The 16,638-nt window shown below is 40.2% G+C and overlaps 1 pseudogene; it reads left to right on the plus strand.

Annotated features, from left to right (window-relative positions):
- The first annotated feature begins 1,671 nt into the window (after positions 1-1,671).
- LOC121942254 lies at positions 1,672-16,203 on the plus strand (annotated as a pseudogene).
- Positions 16,204-16,638: the final 435 nt, after the last annotated feature.

The following is a 16,638-nucleotide window of genomic DNA, read 5'->3' on the forward strand; positions in this document are numbered from 1 at the left end:
AGATCGTTCTCAACACTTCGCCGCATCAAAACATACCTGCGTTCAACTATGACACAGAGAAGGCTTAATGACTTGATGTGCAGCCACATACACAGGGATGTTCTGGCACAAGTGGACCTGACGGCTATTGCCAAGGAATTCATCCAGCAAAATGAGCGACGCAGACTGTTTTTCGGCAAGTTCAAGAACCACTAATGTGAGTCATGTAGGCCTAATGTAATGTAATGTAAGTTGTTGTGTTGGTAACTTTTGCGCAGCTGCACTTGTTTTGTTGTTGGATACGTGTGTGTATGTGTGCGTGTGTGTGTGTGTGTGTGTGTGGGCCCCCCCCGCTTGACTTCAAATTATGGCCCCCCCTTGTCCAGATGCGTTCCGCGGTCCATGATTGGGTTAACTGTGTGTGAGCGGCAATTGAAGCACAATCAACCTTGGTGGTGACCTCCTGGGCCTGGCAGAGTGTGGTGTCGGGGCATTTTTGGTTTAGTTTTGGTTTTTTTGCCCTCTTGCCTTGCTTAATATCTGCCTCTCTCTCTTGGACAGGAGCTGCTTGGTTGGTGTGGCGAGTGACTGATCCCTGCGGTGACGGTCCCCTCACTCCCTGTACAGTAGTGCACCTGGGTGTCAGTCGATGGTGTGTGGTTTCTTTTTTTTCTTCACGTGTGGTGTGTATCATCAGGACCCTTCTCCCCCTCTCAGTCATCCTCGCCTGGCGAGCCCTCAGCCCTGTACCTAGCACATGCACTTTATTTGCAACTCCAACCAACCTGTTAAGGTGCCCTGGAGCATTGTGCAATATTTTGCCACGTATTATTATTATTATATTATTGCTTGCATCACCACTGAGATTTGTTCAGCCTTTTAACTTTTGACAGATAGTTAATAAACTTCCTTTTGATACCTTATTTTGGAATCCCTCAGTCTCTGGTGCCTCTCGAACCTGGGTGACCTTGTTAATATTAGAGTGGTGGTTCCCTCTGATGTATTTCCTGGGGGTGAAATTCCCCTAGGTGGCGTTGTCGGGCACTTATTAACTAACAAAAAAATCTGTAAATAAATTCAACCCTCGTAGCATTGCCACATAAGTATGCAGAAATATGATTCCAAATATTCCAGTTAAGCAGGTACCTGTATGATCTCACCCTGAGTGTTGAATAAAAAGCTGTCAATGTGCAAAGTTTTTGTCACACTCCTTTCATAATGTGATATTTCACCCCAGGTTCTGTTACAACTAATCTGGTTTATGGGGGGAGTTGCAAAATTTCAGTCCTCGGGTCTGAGAACACTGTATAAATAATGGATGTAGCTACTGTGACAATGGATCTGAGAAGCGGGGGACACTATGTGCAGACAGCCTGTCGCTCAAAGCTGTCCCACCCTAAAATATGCCCAATTCTAAGTCTTAAACAAATGTAAACAGCTGAGTTCTATAAAAGCTGCATATGATAAGGCATATCATGAATCTAGCTGTGTAGTTTAGAGGCAGGTTTAGGCAGATCACATAATTAGTCATTACACCTGAAGATTAAACAGCCAGAGCTGCCAAGGGGCAGTTCTGAACAACATCCACTATTATAAAGTCGGCAGTAAGCTAAAGTCTTCATTCATGAGCAAACTCAGAGGTGGATCCTGGGCTGCTGTTTTGACTTCACTGTGTTGATCACACATTGGACAATGTTGCGAGTCGGGTGTCTGAGTGGAGGTAGCAGGGAGGCAGACGCTGCCCGTCAGATCGGTGCCATGATTGGTATTATGGTGGTTTCAAGCCTTCTTTTTTTGGAAAAAGTAAAAAAATTGGGTGGAAAATTACATAAGTTAACATTAGTAAGAAAATGTTTGTTATTTTCATCACAAGGCTACATCTGAGCTGTTATATTCATCTAAGATTATTGTAATTTGTTCATTGATTTCATTTTGTCTGATTAAGCATTTAAGTGTAAATCCAATTTTATTTTAAATGTTGATTTTTGTTAGTTGATTTTTGTAGTGTTAAATTGGGTAATTTGAGACACTTTTTTTGTAAATTAGGAAGAAAACTGCTCATTTTTTTTTTTTTTAAATATTTTATTTAAATTTTTCATTTTTAAACAAACAAAACAAAACACAACAAAACAACAGGGCTCAGATGCATAAACTATCACCAGTCAGTTACAAACATATGCACAATACAGAGGAGAGGCACAATACAAAGTTGTTGGGACAGGAGCACGGTTAGCCTATTTTGGCCTTTTCAAGGTGGGCAAGAAAAGGGTTCCACAAGCTGGTAAAAGTCTTCATTGAGCCAGTATGGAGTTTTTCCATTTGTATTAGCGATAACATGTCTATGACCCACAATTGGAAGGAAGGAGGATTGGGAGACTTCCACTCCTTCAATATTAGTCGCTTTGCAATGATCAGTCCCAGTTCCAGTGGTTGTCGCATCGCAGCAGGAACAATTCTCATTGCTTGTGTGCAGCCAAAGATGACAAGTCCAGGCTCGGGCTGGAGGGGGCTTTTATAAGCTTTGGAGTACCAGTCAAATATTTTTGACCAAAAGTTTGTCAGTGAAGAGCAGGACCAAAAAGCATGAGACAACGTACCTTCTGAAACATTACACCTGTCACACACTGGGGAGACCGAGGGGTAAATTCTGTGCAATCTGACTTTGGAATAATGCAGACGATGGACAATCTTAAATTGGATTAATTGGTGTCTGCTGTTTACAGAACAAGAGCGGATCCTAGACAGACATTTAGTCCACAGGGATTCAGACAGTTCTATACCCAACTCCTCTCTCCATGCGTCCCTAGTCCCCACAGTGTGCGCAGCAATGCAGTCATCAAACAAATGTACCATTTTAGAAATAAGATGCCTGGAGTCAGGAGGGCTCTTAAAGACCTTGTAAATTTCATGTTCTATTGGAAGATTTTTGAAATTTTCAATTTTTGATTGGATGTAATGCCTAACCTGCAGATACCGAAAGAAATGTGAATGAGATAAATTGTATTTCTCCTTCAGTTGACTAAATGATGCGAACTTACTATCAATGTACAGGTCACTGATTGACACCAAGCCCTTCTCACCCCAGTCATGGTAAGACCTGTCATGCCAAGGAGGCACAAAACAATGGTTAAAGCATATAGGTGTTTGTACAGACGTATCTGGTAGTGTCAAAAAGCTCCTAATTTGGTTTAAAATTCTTACAGACTGCTTTATCACGAAGCACAGATTCTTATTGGACTCTGGTTTTTCAAATTTGGAGAATAGCATAGCTGGCAAAGAGGAATCATTAACAGAGTTGGCCTCCATCTTAAGCCACAATGGGGCTGTATGTGTCTGAATGTTTGGGGTCCTCTGTTGCCAAAATATTAGCGCCCTGACATTGGCAGCCCAATAATAATGTTTAAATACTGGCAGACCCAACCCTCCTTCTGCCTTGGGTTTCTGTAAATGTACCTTCGAAATTCTGGCATTCTTGCCATTCCAAACATAGGAGAGGATAATTGAATCCAGGTCCTTAAAAAAAGCCCCTGTGAGATAGATGGGTAGATTTTGGCATAAGTACAAAAATCTGGGAAGAGAGATCATTTTAATTGAGTTTATGCGTCCCATCATTGATAAGGGTAGAGTTTTCCAGCATTCAATATTCTGTTTTAATGCAGATATGAATTCTGCAAAATTCAATTCGAATATCAATTTTGGATTTTTAGGTATAGTCAAACCAAGATAGGTAAAATGGTCATTAACTAATTTGAATGGAACATTCTGTAAAAAACCTGGTGAATAGATACTAGAGAGAGGCATAAACTCACTCTTTGACCAGTTGATGGTGTACCCTGATATTTTACCAAAAGATGTGATCAGGCTGAGTAAAGGAGGAATGGATTCTTCAGCATTATGTAGGTACAATATTACGTCATCAGCATATAAACTGATAAGTGTCTCCACACCTCCAACCTGAAGCCCCCTTATATGTGGGTGCTCTCTTATTGTTGCAGCAAGGGGCTCCAATGCGATGGCGAAAAGCGCCGGGGACAGTGGGCAGCCCTGCTGAACTGAACGCTGTAGAAGGAACGGGGCTGACCGATCACCATTCGTCAAAACAGAACACGATGGGTTTGCATATATCAGTTTCACCCAAGATATAAAGGTTCCACCGAAACCGAACCTGTGCAATGACTCAAACATATACGGCCACTCGACCTGGTCAAAGGCTTTATGTGCATCGAGAGACAAAATAGCAGCTCCGTTAGTGCTACTTTGATCAGAGTAAATAGTATTGAGCAGCCGCCTGACATTGGAAAAGGAGAGTCTGCCGGGAATGAACCCCGTCTGGTCAGGGTGAATGATAGAAGCCAAATGCTTGTTCAGTCTAGTAGCCAAAATTTTAGTTATTACCTTGCGATCAAAATTTTGAAGTGCAATTGGCCTAAAACTAGCAGGATCCGTTTCGTCTCTGCCCTTTTTTAAAATAAGTGAGATGTTGGCTTCGTAAAGGGTGTTTGGCAGTTTTCCTTCATTTTTAGAATTGTGCATCATTCTGAGTAGAAGTGGTGCAAGGGTATCGCAAAATTTCTTATAGAATTCTGAGCTATAGCCATCGGGCCCACCTGCTTTGCCCGATGGAAATGACTTTATGGCAGTGATGACTTCCTGTAGGGTAAATTCAGAATCAAGGGATTGCCTAGCCGCGCTACTCAACCTTGGTAACAGAAGAGAGTCAAAGAAATCGTTAAGATTGGACTGTGAAACGTTGTGTTTGGAGGAGTAAAGTTCACTATAGAACTCACTGAAACGGTGGTTTATGTCAGTGGGATTGGTTAAGAGAGTGCCAGTTTTAGATTTAATGCTGTGAATCGCTCTCGAAGCCTGAGCACCTTTAAGCTGTCGTGCTAACAGTTTACTAGGTTTATCTCCAAGCTCAAAATGTTTCTTCCTTAATTTCAGAAGTAAATTGTTAACTTGATCACTCATAATACCATTATATTCATATTTAAGCTTTAGTATCTCTTTATAGTCATCAGGTGATTTGGAAACTTGGTATGTTCTTTCCAAAGCAGGAAGAGTGCTGTTAATCTCAAGTAATCGCTTTTCTCTTTCTTTCTTAAGGGCTGAAGTGTAGGAGATTATATCACCACGCAAAACTACTTTTAATGTTTCCCATAGGGTAGAGTCAGATACTTCACCATTGTCATTTAATTCTATGAAATCTTTCGGTTTGCCTGTTATGTTTCCCACAAATTTGTCATCACTAAGGAGGTTTGGGTTAAAACGCCAAGAATAGGCCTGTTTGGGGAGGGAGAGATTTAATGTTATTGTTAATGGACTGTGATCAGAAATCAATATGTTATGGTATTTAGAATCGGTGATTTGTGAAATAAGGTTAGAGCTGATCAAAAAATAATCAATCCTACTATAGGATTTGTGAACATGAGAGTAAAACGAGTACTCTCTGCTTGTAGGATGCTGAATCCTCCATATGTCTACAAGATTTCTGGTTTTTAGCAGATTTTTTAAAAGCCTTACAGATGCAATTTCTGGTGGTGGTCGCGTAGATAGTCTATCCAGAAAAGGATCTAGATAGCAATTTAAATCCCCGGCAATTATTATGTTTGAGTCATTACTGTCTGGAATCAGGTCAAAAACCCTCCTGAAAAAGTTGGGCTCATACCCATTTGGGCCATATACATTAAGAAGGGTCAGTGGAAATGAGTTTATAGTACCAGAGACCATTATATATCTACCGTGAGGGTCATTGATTACAGAGGTTACTTGAAATGGGATGGTCTTCCTAAATAGTATAGCCACACCACGTGCGTGTGAAGTGAATGGTGATTGATAGATTTGAGATATCCAATTGCACTTTAACCTGTGTTGCATTGCTGTTTTGATATGGGTCTCTTGTAAGAAAATGATATCTGCAGATAAAGATTTCAAGTGTTTAAAGACTTTTCCTCTTTTGACTGCACTGCCGAGCCCTTTAACGTTCCATGAAATCAGTTGTAAGTCTCTGCCTCCCACCTGCATATTACCTTGTGCACTACTCATTTAAAGCCGATAAGAGAAATAAAGCAGTTGTGTGCATACAGATAATCCAAACTGGTTGTTGTAGTAGTACAGTACAAAGAAATAGAGCATGTGCATCTGAGCCACAAACATAAACAACACAATCCCAAAACCACCCTCCTCCCCAGCGTCCGCGTCCCCCGAACCTGACGCGTAGTTCCCCCTCTTTATCTAAACAGGAGCTGCCGGACATACAGCAGGCCTAACCCCAGTCACGGCGCCCTCCACCACAGCAAAAACACTGATTTGAAAATATAGCAGCATAACACCAATTAAAACAAATGAGAGTAGGCCTTCAAGGGGAATTATTCTGCGCTAAGATGTATCAATAGTGGCGATGCAACTGGACTATTAGTCACTTAACTATAAAGCAATGACACGCAGTTCAAAAGATAGTCCACAGTGCGGCGTATTTAGCCTGATATAATGAACACTCTCACCTTGAAAAGGCTGTAGGAGTTATTACAATCATCTACCGTCCTTACTCGTCCACAGAAACACTACGTTTCTTCACTAAAGCCGCCTTTGCTGCTACTGGATCGTTGAAAATCTCCGGTGCGTCCTCATCGCGCCAGTGCACATGGAGCTTGGCTGGGTAGCGTAGATAGTGCTTAATTCCTTCGTTTCTCAGGGCTTGCATCACGTCTCGGAAGGCACGGCGTTGGCTCATCACTTCGTTGGTGTAGTCCGGGAAAATCAGGACTTTGTTTCCGTTGTACTCCATCGGCTGCGTCCGGCTGAGGCGTAATATCATCTCCTTCACCTGAAAATGGTGAATTCGAGCCATGATGGTGCGCGGCCTGTCACCCGCTGCTGGTTTAGGCTGCAGAGAGCGATGTGCACGATCTACTTTCACTGAGTGTGGAAAGTGTTGCTTGCCCAGCAATTCAGGAATAAGTCTGGAAACAAAATCAGTTGGCCCTCCTTTTTCTGAGCCTTCTTTTATGCCAACAATCTTGATATTGTGTCTGCGAGAACGAGCCTCTAAGTCCAGTACTTTGGTTTGGAGTTGGTTGGCGTACCTGGTTAGATCCTCATACTTTGCTTCCAGCGCTTCTACACGTTCTTCAAGTACGCTGGTCATTTGCTCTTGACTGACCAGGCGGTGTTGCAGGTCAGTTTGCACGGAGAGAACTGACTGGAACTTAGTTTCAAAAGCATCAAAACGTTCGTCTAGCTTCTCCAAGATTGATTCGGACATTCCCTTACACATTTCCTTGCATATTTCGTAGGTTTGGGTTTTGTCATCCAGAGCGTTAGCCGTAGCTTTAACAGGAGGCTCGCTGAGACGGCTATTGCTAGCATTAGTTCCGCTAGCATTAGCATTGCCAATGTATCCGTCGATGGTTTTACCTTTAGCTGGAGCGCTTGACTTCGGCGGCATTATTCAGATTTCCAACATTCACCAAATGAGACAGGTGCGCAAGCAAAAAATATCGACTCCTGAGCCGGTTTACTGAGGTGTAAAGCAATTTTATAAAAGCTGCGGTGGAGAGCACAGGCTAAGAGCGTCTACATCCCACGCATGCGCCTTGACACTCTTCGAAAACTGCTCATTAAACTTAAATAATACCTGAAGTGTTACCCTTAGATCTTGTTAAGGATCTCTGTGATGTTTCTATAAAGAAAATATGTTGCCAAGTAAAATACCCCAAAAACTTCAAACCTTCAAACACATCCAAACCCAGACTTCATTCTGGTGGCATGTTCAGGTAAAATAGGACCGCTGGTAAAGTAATATGGGACAGTTATGTTTCTTTGTTTTTTTAAATGATGAATTTATTAGTTCAGTTATTAATTCATCAAATTACTCATGTAACCTGTAGCTACTCATTAAAGGTATTGTTTAACTTTACGGCCATGCTGTCCCTGTTCTTTTGCTGCCTGTTACGTTGGTGCCATTTTGTCTACAATGGACATGCATGTATGTAACAGTAATGGCTAATTCAAGTCAAGTAAGGTCAAGTCAAGTCAGTTTTATTTATAAAGCCCATTTTCACAAATCATGGTTTGCCTCAGACGGTTTTACAGCATACGACATCCCTCTGCCCTTAGACCCTCACATCACCTAAGGAAAAACTCACAAAAAAGAACATCTGTAATGGGGGGAAAAAAAAAGGAAGAATCCTCAGGAAGAGCGGAAGAGGATGATGAGAGATCCCTCTTCCAGGACGGACAGATGTGCAATAGATGTCGTAACTAACAATTATGACAAAAAGGAAAGAGAAAGAGAGAGGCGGAGAGATGCACAGCAATAATGGAAACAAACATGTCATATTACAATAACGATAGGTGTAAAATTACTAAATGGCATTCTATGATAATATTGTGGGTGTCGATAAGAGTCCCATGCGTAAATTGATAGTGGAGGGGTGGCTCATAATAATGGCAGTAGAAGGTTGCATCAAGCACGATCACGGCATTGGCACAACCATGACCCACAACACAGGCATAGCTTCAGACGGGACTACAGCAACGGCAAAACCAAGACCAGATCAGGGCGAGCCAGGTGTACAGTATCAGTGCAGCTACAGTACGAGCGTGACCAAAGGCAGGGTCACAGCACCAGCACAGCTATCACTGTGATGAGGCGCAGCCAAGATAGCAGCCAGGATCCGAGAAAACTAGGAAACAAGGGAGCAGGAATGCTCTTGAGAGGCAACGGAGTTAGCGTTATGATTATTATTAACCGAATAATAGGGAGTTACAGTAATCCAGCCTAGAAGTAACAAATGCATGTACTAATTTTTCAAGGTAATGCCAGCTAGAGAAATTACATCCTTAGAAAAGTTTCTGAGGTGTTTGGGACCAAGAACAATAACTTTGTTTTGTCTGAATTTAACATTAAGAAATTACAGCTCATCCAGGCTTTATGTCCTTGAGACATGTTTGAAGTCTAGATAACTGATCAGTTTCATCTGGTTTCATAGATAGATACAGTTGCGTATCATCAGCATATGGTGATGATGGAAATTTAGAGAGCAATTTCTAATTATGTTGCCTAGGGAAAAAGGATTGGTCCAAGTACAGAACCTTGTGGCACTAAGCTACTAAGCAGACCTTAGTATGCACGGAGGATTGATCATTGATGTGAACAAACTTGGAACGATCTGATAAGTATGATTTAAACCAGCTTAGTGCCGTTCTATTAAGATCAATGAAGTGTTACAGTCTGTTGTCAAATATGGCACTGACATCTAATAGGATTAAGACAGAGACCAGATCTTTATCAGAGGCAATCAATAAGTCACTGCATGTTGTTGTAGTAGTTTTTACTAGTACTGTCTCTGTCTTTATGAACTCTTAACGTGTCTGAAAGTCCTTGAATAAACAATTATCTTGGAGAAAGTCACAAAGTTGATGAGCTACCACCTTCTCAAGGATTTTAGAAATAAAGGGGAGATTAGATATTGGTCTATAGTTCTCAGGATCGAGAGTGGGCTTCTTTAGAAGGGTTTAATGACAGCTAGTTTAAAAGACTGAGGTACATGGCCCGTTAATAAAGACGCATTGATTATACAGTATCTAATAAAGAATTGTCTATTAAAGGTAAAACTTCCTTAAGTAGCCTATTTGGGATGGGGTCTAACAGGCATGTTGATGGCTTGGATGCGGAAATCAAATAAGAGAGTCGGTGAAGGTCAATGGTGGGAAAACAGTCCAAATATATTCCAGGCCTTGCAGCCATATTCAAGCTACCTGTGTCCGGGTCGGGTCAGTTAAGGACAAGGGGTAATGGATTTTATTTTAAATAGTTATAATTTTATCATTAAAGAAACTCATAAAGTCGTCACTGCTGAGGGCCGAAGGAATACAAGACTCTATAAAGCTGTGACTCTGAATCAGCCTATCAACGGTGCTGAAAAGAAACCTGGAAATGTTTTTATTTTCCTCAATTAATAATGAGTTATAGTTTGCTCTGGCATGGCGGAGGGCCTTTCTATACATTTTAAGACTGTCCAGCCAGACTAAACGGGACTCTTCCAGGTTGGTTGAATGCCAATTTCTTTCAAATGTCACAAAGATCTGGGGGTTAAACCATGGAGCTAATTTTCTTTGTTTCATTATTTTCTTCTTGAAAGGTGCAACAGAGTCGAGAGCTGATCGCAATGAGCCAGTAGCACTATAAACAACACAATCCATTTTAGGATGACTTAAATCAGTAAAAGCATCCTCAGTCATTGTGAGACATGGTAATGAGATCAGTGCAGAAAGAATCAATTCCTTAAATTCAGCTACTGCACCACCAGAAATCTAGAATAGTAACTCTTACTGAGAGGCTTGTAGTCAAGTAATAAAATATTGAAAGTTATTAAATAATGGTCTGACAAAGCAGGAATCTCAGGAAAGACTAATAAATCTTCAATATCGATGCCGTATGCAAGGACTAGATCGAGGGTGTGACTGTAGCGGTGGATGGGTTTATGTACACACTGACTGAAGCCAAATAGAATCCAAAAGTGTGGAGAAATCAGAACTAAGGCTATTACCATTAATATCCACATGAAAACCCATAAAATCCCCTACAAGAATTACTTTGTCTGATTTAAGCACTAAACTTGAGAGTATGGGCTGGGGGCGCGGTACACTATAACAATTAGAATGGGCTGTATAGTTTTCCAGGATGGGTGAAGCGACTAAGAAAAAGGCTCTCAAATCATCTATAATTTAGCTTAGCTTTAGGATGAAGCTTGAATCAAAAATAGCAGCGACTCCCCCTCCTCGGCCAGTGTCTCGAGCAACGTGACTATTTATATGACAAAGAGGAGTGGATTCATTCAGGCTAACGTACTCATCAGGACAAAGCCAGGTCTCAGTGAGGCATAATAAATCAATAAGGTCATCCAATATTAAATCAGTGACTAAAAGAGCCTTGGTTGATAAGGATCTAATGTTCAAAAGTCCACAATTAATTATCCTGTTATGATTCTCTTTGACAGCAGATGTATTAATTTTTATGAGATTTTCTTGTACAACTCCCAATTTGTTTATTTTAGATTTAAACACATTAAGTTGTCGGGGGATAGACACCATTTTTATAACATTATGGGTATGTGACTGTGCTAGAGGAAGCAAAGAGAATCGAGTAAGACTGCGACTCTGCCCCCTGGTCCCAACTCTGGATCGTCATGGCTTTGGGCCTCTAATAAATGGGCCAGATTCTTAGAGAGAAGAGCGGCTCCATCCTAAGTGGGATGGACGCCATCCCTCCGGATAAGACTAGGTTTTCCCCAAAAAGAATGCCAATTATCTTCGAAGCCCACATTGTTTGCTGGACACCACCTTGACAACCGGTGGTTGAATCATGGCGCGCAGCTAAACATGTCATCACTGGTCACATTGTTTTTGGACTGTTGTGGCTTATTGGACTCCCTGCATCATCTTTAATATTGTTTATGTGACAAGAATACTAAAAATGTGGCACACAATTGCATCAGTCATGATTTTATGGCACCTGGTGTCCTAGTAACATGCTGGTTTTACTACAGAAAAATGACTCATTGTAGCTTAATTTTTTGGTCCCAATTTACCTATTTAAAAAAGTAATGCTCAATTTTCTTCCTTCCTCAGTTGGGCTGGGCGTTGAATGCATTTGTGCAGACGGCCTTCCAGAGCACTTCCACTGCAACAGCTGCACAGCCACACCCTGCAGTTAATGTTAGTGAGTCTGCGCAGCAAGAAAGTCCTGTCTGCAGCCAGCTACGTATAATGGATGGTACCCTCTTGAGGAGGTGATTGTGGGTCGTGCTCAAAATGCCCATGTGAATCCCTTCATTGTTGAAGTTAAAGTAAGCTATAATGTCAAGATGACCCCTTCATACCACATTACGTGATGCGCATTTGTGAGCCACTACTGTGTTGGTTTCCAACCAAAAAGAGCATAAAAATTGTGAAATTATGCCTGAACTGACTCATACAATGAGATTAACCTGATATTGTCATATTGTGAACCTCTCAACAGGTTAACACGGGAAAAGTATTGGCCCTCCTACCAGAAGCATGGGGGCAAGTCTTTTCCTAACAACCACTTAAAAAAATCTGTTGCAGAGATTGAGGAATTATGCAATATTCTACGTCACAAGGGCATCACAGTCAGGAGGCCAGAACCCATTGACTGGTCCTTGGAAAACAAAACTCCAGACTTCATATCATCAGGTAAAGAAATAGAAAAAGCAACAGATAAGCTTTTTTACTCAATATCAAAATGATTTCTAAAATGTGTGTATAAAGTAGTTCAGCTCAAAGCCAATAATCCATGAAAACGCTTAAACACACAGATAGTTTACTCTAGGTCAGTATGATTTTGAGGTTCTTTACTTTCTGTTTTCTGCAGCTGTATACTTCTACTCCAACATATTTCAGAGAAAAAATTTGTAGGCTACTTTTTACTTCACTGGGCCTCTATTTATGTCACAGCCATTACTATTAACTTACCATAAATATATATATAAAACAGAAGCACATAGCTCCACTGCAAAAACAACAACAACAAAAACAACAACAGTCACTACAGACCAACAAGGTCGATAGTCAAAGCGGAGGGGTGTCATGCAAGGTTGCACAAGTGCTAAAAACCGTCATGTAAACAGTAAGCAGACAATAACAACAAAATACCTACAGACTCTGAATCAATAAACACAATAAATACAAGGATGATTAAGAAAGGACAGTACATCAATATTGTTTGTTAAAAAACAGCTGCGGGCACAAATGATGTCCTGAACCTTACGGTGGAGCACTTTGGCATTAGGAGCTGGCTGCTGCTGCCACTACAGATGAAGGCCAGTTCAGGGCATGGTCATCCTGTGACAGAACACTCCTGAATTTCCTTCTGGTTCTCTGCTCAGTGATGGACTCCAGGGAATCAGGAGTCAGGCCAATAATTGATCCCACCATCTTGATCAACTTATTGATCTTGTTCCTATTCTCAGCAGTAATGCTGTGGCCCTAGCAGACAACAGCATAGAAAAGAACACTTTCTAAAATGCCACATATTATCACAGGTTATGTGTGAGCTGCTGAGCAATAACAACAACAACAACAACAACAACAACAACAACAATAATAATAATAATAATAATAATAATAATAATAATAATAATAATAATAACAATAATAATAATAACAATAATAATAAAAGTAATAATAATACCAAATATCTTCCCTTCTGTGAGTGACTAAGAGGTTAATACAAGAAATGCAGCAAGCATAATAAAACCTGCATGTAAAAATAAAATAAGATTGGAATAGACTGGAAAACCCATTTGATAATACTTGTAAAAGTAAGATAAAAAATGGATTGTACATAATGCATACCATAAGATGGAAAATAAAACCTGTTGAGATGATATTAATTAAAATAAAGCCAACATTAGAGTGTATAGCATGCATAAAATTAAGGAAAATACAACATTTTAAAGAAGTGCAGCAGTATGTAAGTGCAAAGCAAAACGTAATAATCTGGATGTTTTGGAGAATTCATATTGTAGTTATTGTATAACCTAACTACTGGGCACCTATACTTTTATACCATAAACGTGGGCAAAAATCTGATGGTTTCAGGAAAGATGGAGGAGTGAGTTCTGCATCACTTAACCCTCCCACACCAAATAGTAACAGTAGCAATAGAATAGGTACCCAGTAGTTACAAATCATGACAGTAAGATCCCGATTGTTACCCTCTTCTTCAATAACTTAAGATGTTGTTCCCCTGTACCTACATTCAGTGTTATGCAGGCTCACCTTTGGATCAAAAGACTAACTCTGGAGTCATATTATGCTGTCTGTTGTAGGAATGTATGGTGCCATGCCCAGAGACATCCTTTTGGTTGTGGGGAATAAGATTATTCAGCCCCCTATGACCTGGAGAGCTCTCTTCTTTGAGTTTCAAGTTTACAAGACCTCTGAAGGAGTACTTCAGAAAGGGTGCTAGAAGGAACGCTGCACCTAAACCCACCATGGCCAACGAGCTGTATGATCAAGTGAGGCCTTATCTTAAATGTTCAAGTGTTCAGTGTAGGTTTGTGATTATGTGTGGAACTGAACTGTTTGCCATGTGCTGTTTATTGCCCTGTAAATGACAAGATATTGACAAGTGTATATTGCTTATTAATTGTTAGAATGTAATTTTTTATTGCATGGTTTCTGTCAGGACTACCCAATCAGTACAGTGGAGGACAGACAGAGGCTGGCTGCCGAGGGGAGGTTTGTGACCACAGAGCACAAGCCCTGCTTTGATGCTGCCGACTTCATGCCTGTTGAGAGGGATATTTTTGTCCAGAGGTCAGGTATGAAGACTGTCAAACCTTTGTGTCTGTATGCTCTCTGATATGAGAGGTTACTTTTCGTTAAGCAGCCATGGTACAAATTCTGAAGTCTATAATCGTCTATAAACGTCTATTGCAACATGCAGAATGAAAGAGAAGATATATTTTTGCTATTGTTAAGCTGTCGATGACAAGTCTCACGTAGCCAGACCTATCTACACAGCACTTTACGTGTCAACTCTGGAGAAAGGTCTGTAAGCACCATGTTATTGTCAGTGACATGGTTGTGTGTGAAAAAATAAAACTGTCTAACACATTTCCATTTTCCCTTAAATTGCAAAAACTGAAATTGTGAACTTAAAATATGCCTAATTGAAACATGTAAATTTCGGGGGGGGAAAAAAATCCCATTTATTGCAAAAAAACGTTTTTTACACTTGCATGAGGTGGTATTTCAGGTAATTTTAAAAAGCCATATTTGACAAAACTGCAATGGAAACAATTTTCTGGCTTTTCTAGGTCACATGATGCTATGGCTATGCGCTTGCCTATGCGCATGATACAACAGGCGCTACAAGAGGTGTTATTGCATCACACAACTCTTTAAAAGAGTTGAGTTTTAAAAGAGAGCGGATCATCCGGAAGTTTTAAATCCACAATTCCTTTGTGAAATCGTGGACTATCACCTCCCAGAAATTCCTCACACGTGGTCGCTCACATGTATAAAGGACTTGCCTTTCCATTATGGCTCCATAACAGGCCTACGTGGCCTTGGATTGGAAATAATGACGGCTAGTGTGGTGGCTGCAAAAAGAAATAAAGCAGCTAACGTTTTGAACATCTATCACCATGCTTCTTGGAACGTTATCACCAGAGGAGAAGTCATAGAACATCAGTCAGTGGAACCCCGTCATCTCACAACTGTGTTTTATGGACATTTTGAAAATATAACTTAAGTTTTATGCAAATCTCCAATGGAAACCTGTCTACAGTCTGGGTTTTCCTCATAACTTTAACGAAGTCCAAACACAGAACATCCCAACTACTTGAAATAATAATTCAACAACGTGTAATAATAATAATAATAATAATGATAATAATAATAATGATAATAATAATAATGATAATAATAATAATAATAATAATAATAATTTTATTTATATAGCACCTTTAAAAACAGATTTTAAAAAATGCTTTAACATAAGGATTAGCAGAAGTAAGAGGGAACCACATGCACATTGATGGCACTTTTAACATCATTGGGCCAGGACTGGTGCTGTCAAACACTGATCATCCATGTCACTAGGTACTGCAGGACGGGAGAAGGCTGGCATTCATTTCTCAGTTATCCTTTGCTTCACTCTTGTGGAATGATGCTTTAACTTGATGGTCCCTGCTTATCTTTGACATTTATCCTCAGATTGACATGTTCAAGAAGGTTGGCTGGACTATTGTGAAACCACCGCCACCTCTGATGCCTGATGGTGGGTACTGAAACTTATCTCTTCTTACATAACCAAAACATTTAATATTTTTTTCTTTGTGGATTACCCACTATGGATGGCCTCTAAATGGCTGTCCATGAATGTCCTGATGTTGGATAAGAAGCATGTTATGGTTGAAGCCAATGAAAACACCATTCACAAAATGTTTGAGAGCCTTGGTGCACCTGTATATTCAAATCTTCTTTTGTTTTGCATCATTTAAGATAAATTTCAACTTATTTTGGATCTTCCACATTTGCGTGGGAAATACTAACACAAAATGTGTGTTTGCTGCAGGTATCAGGACCATAAAGCTGAACATTTGCCATGCAAACTCCCTTGTTGGTGGCTCCCACTGCTGGACCACTGATATCCACCATCATGGTACTCTGCAGTCCCACCTCCACTAGCCTTGCCATAAACAGGCCAACTTCATTTCACTTTGAAACTTAAAGCCTCTGTCCGGAATCTTAAATTTAAAAATCTAAATCTTAAATCACTTAAATTTATCTTTTTTTGTGTGTGTACATAGGAATGACAAATCTACAAATTTCTTTAAAAAGTATTTGCAATTTTGTGTGCTTGGGTGATACCTCCCACAGCTCAAATTTAAAGCATCCTCCATCCAGTATGACTTACTTACTGTGGTGAAGCTGAATTGTTTATAGCTCATACAAGGACAAGGTCAAATCTGATATGTAAATGTCATGAAATACTCCCTGAAACTTCAGACACTATTACTCTTTAAACTCTTTGTTAAAATTATTTCTATTTTTTCATTCATTGAAAAAATGTGAAAATAAGCACAAAAAAGTAAAAGTAAAAAATGAACAAAATAAAGAAAA

This window comes from Plectropomus leopardus, chromosome 1 (genome assembly GCF_008729295.1).
Source record: "Plectropomus leopardus isolate mb chromosome 1, YSFRI_Pleo_2.0, whole genome shotgun sequence".
NCBI classification, from domain to species: Eukaryota; Metazoa; Chordata; class Actinopteri; order Perciformes; family Serranidae; genus Plectropomus; species Plectropomus leopardus.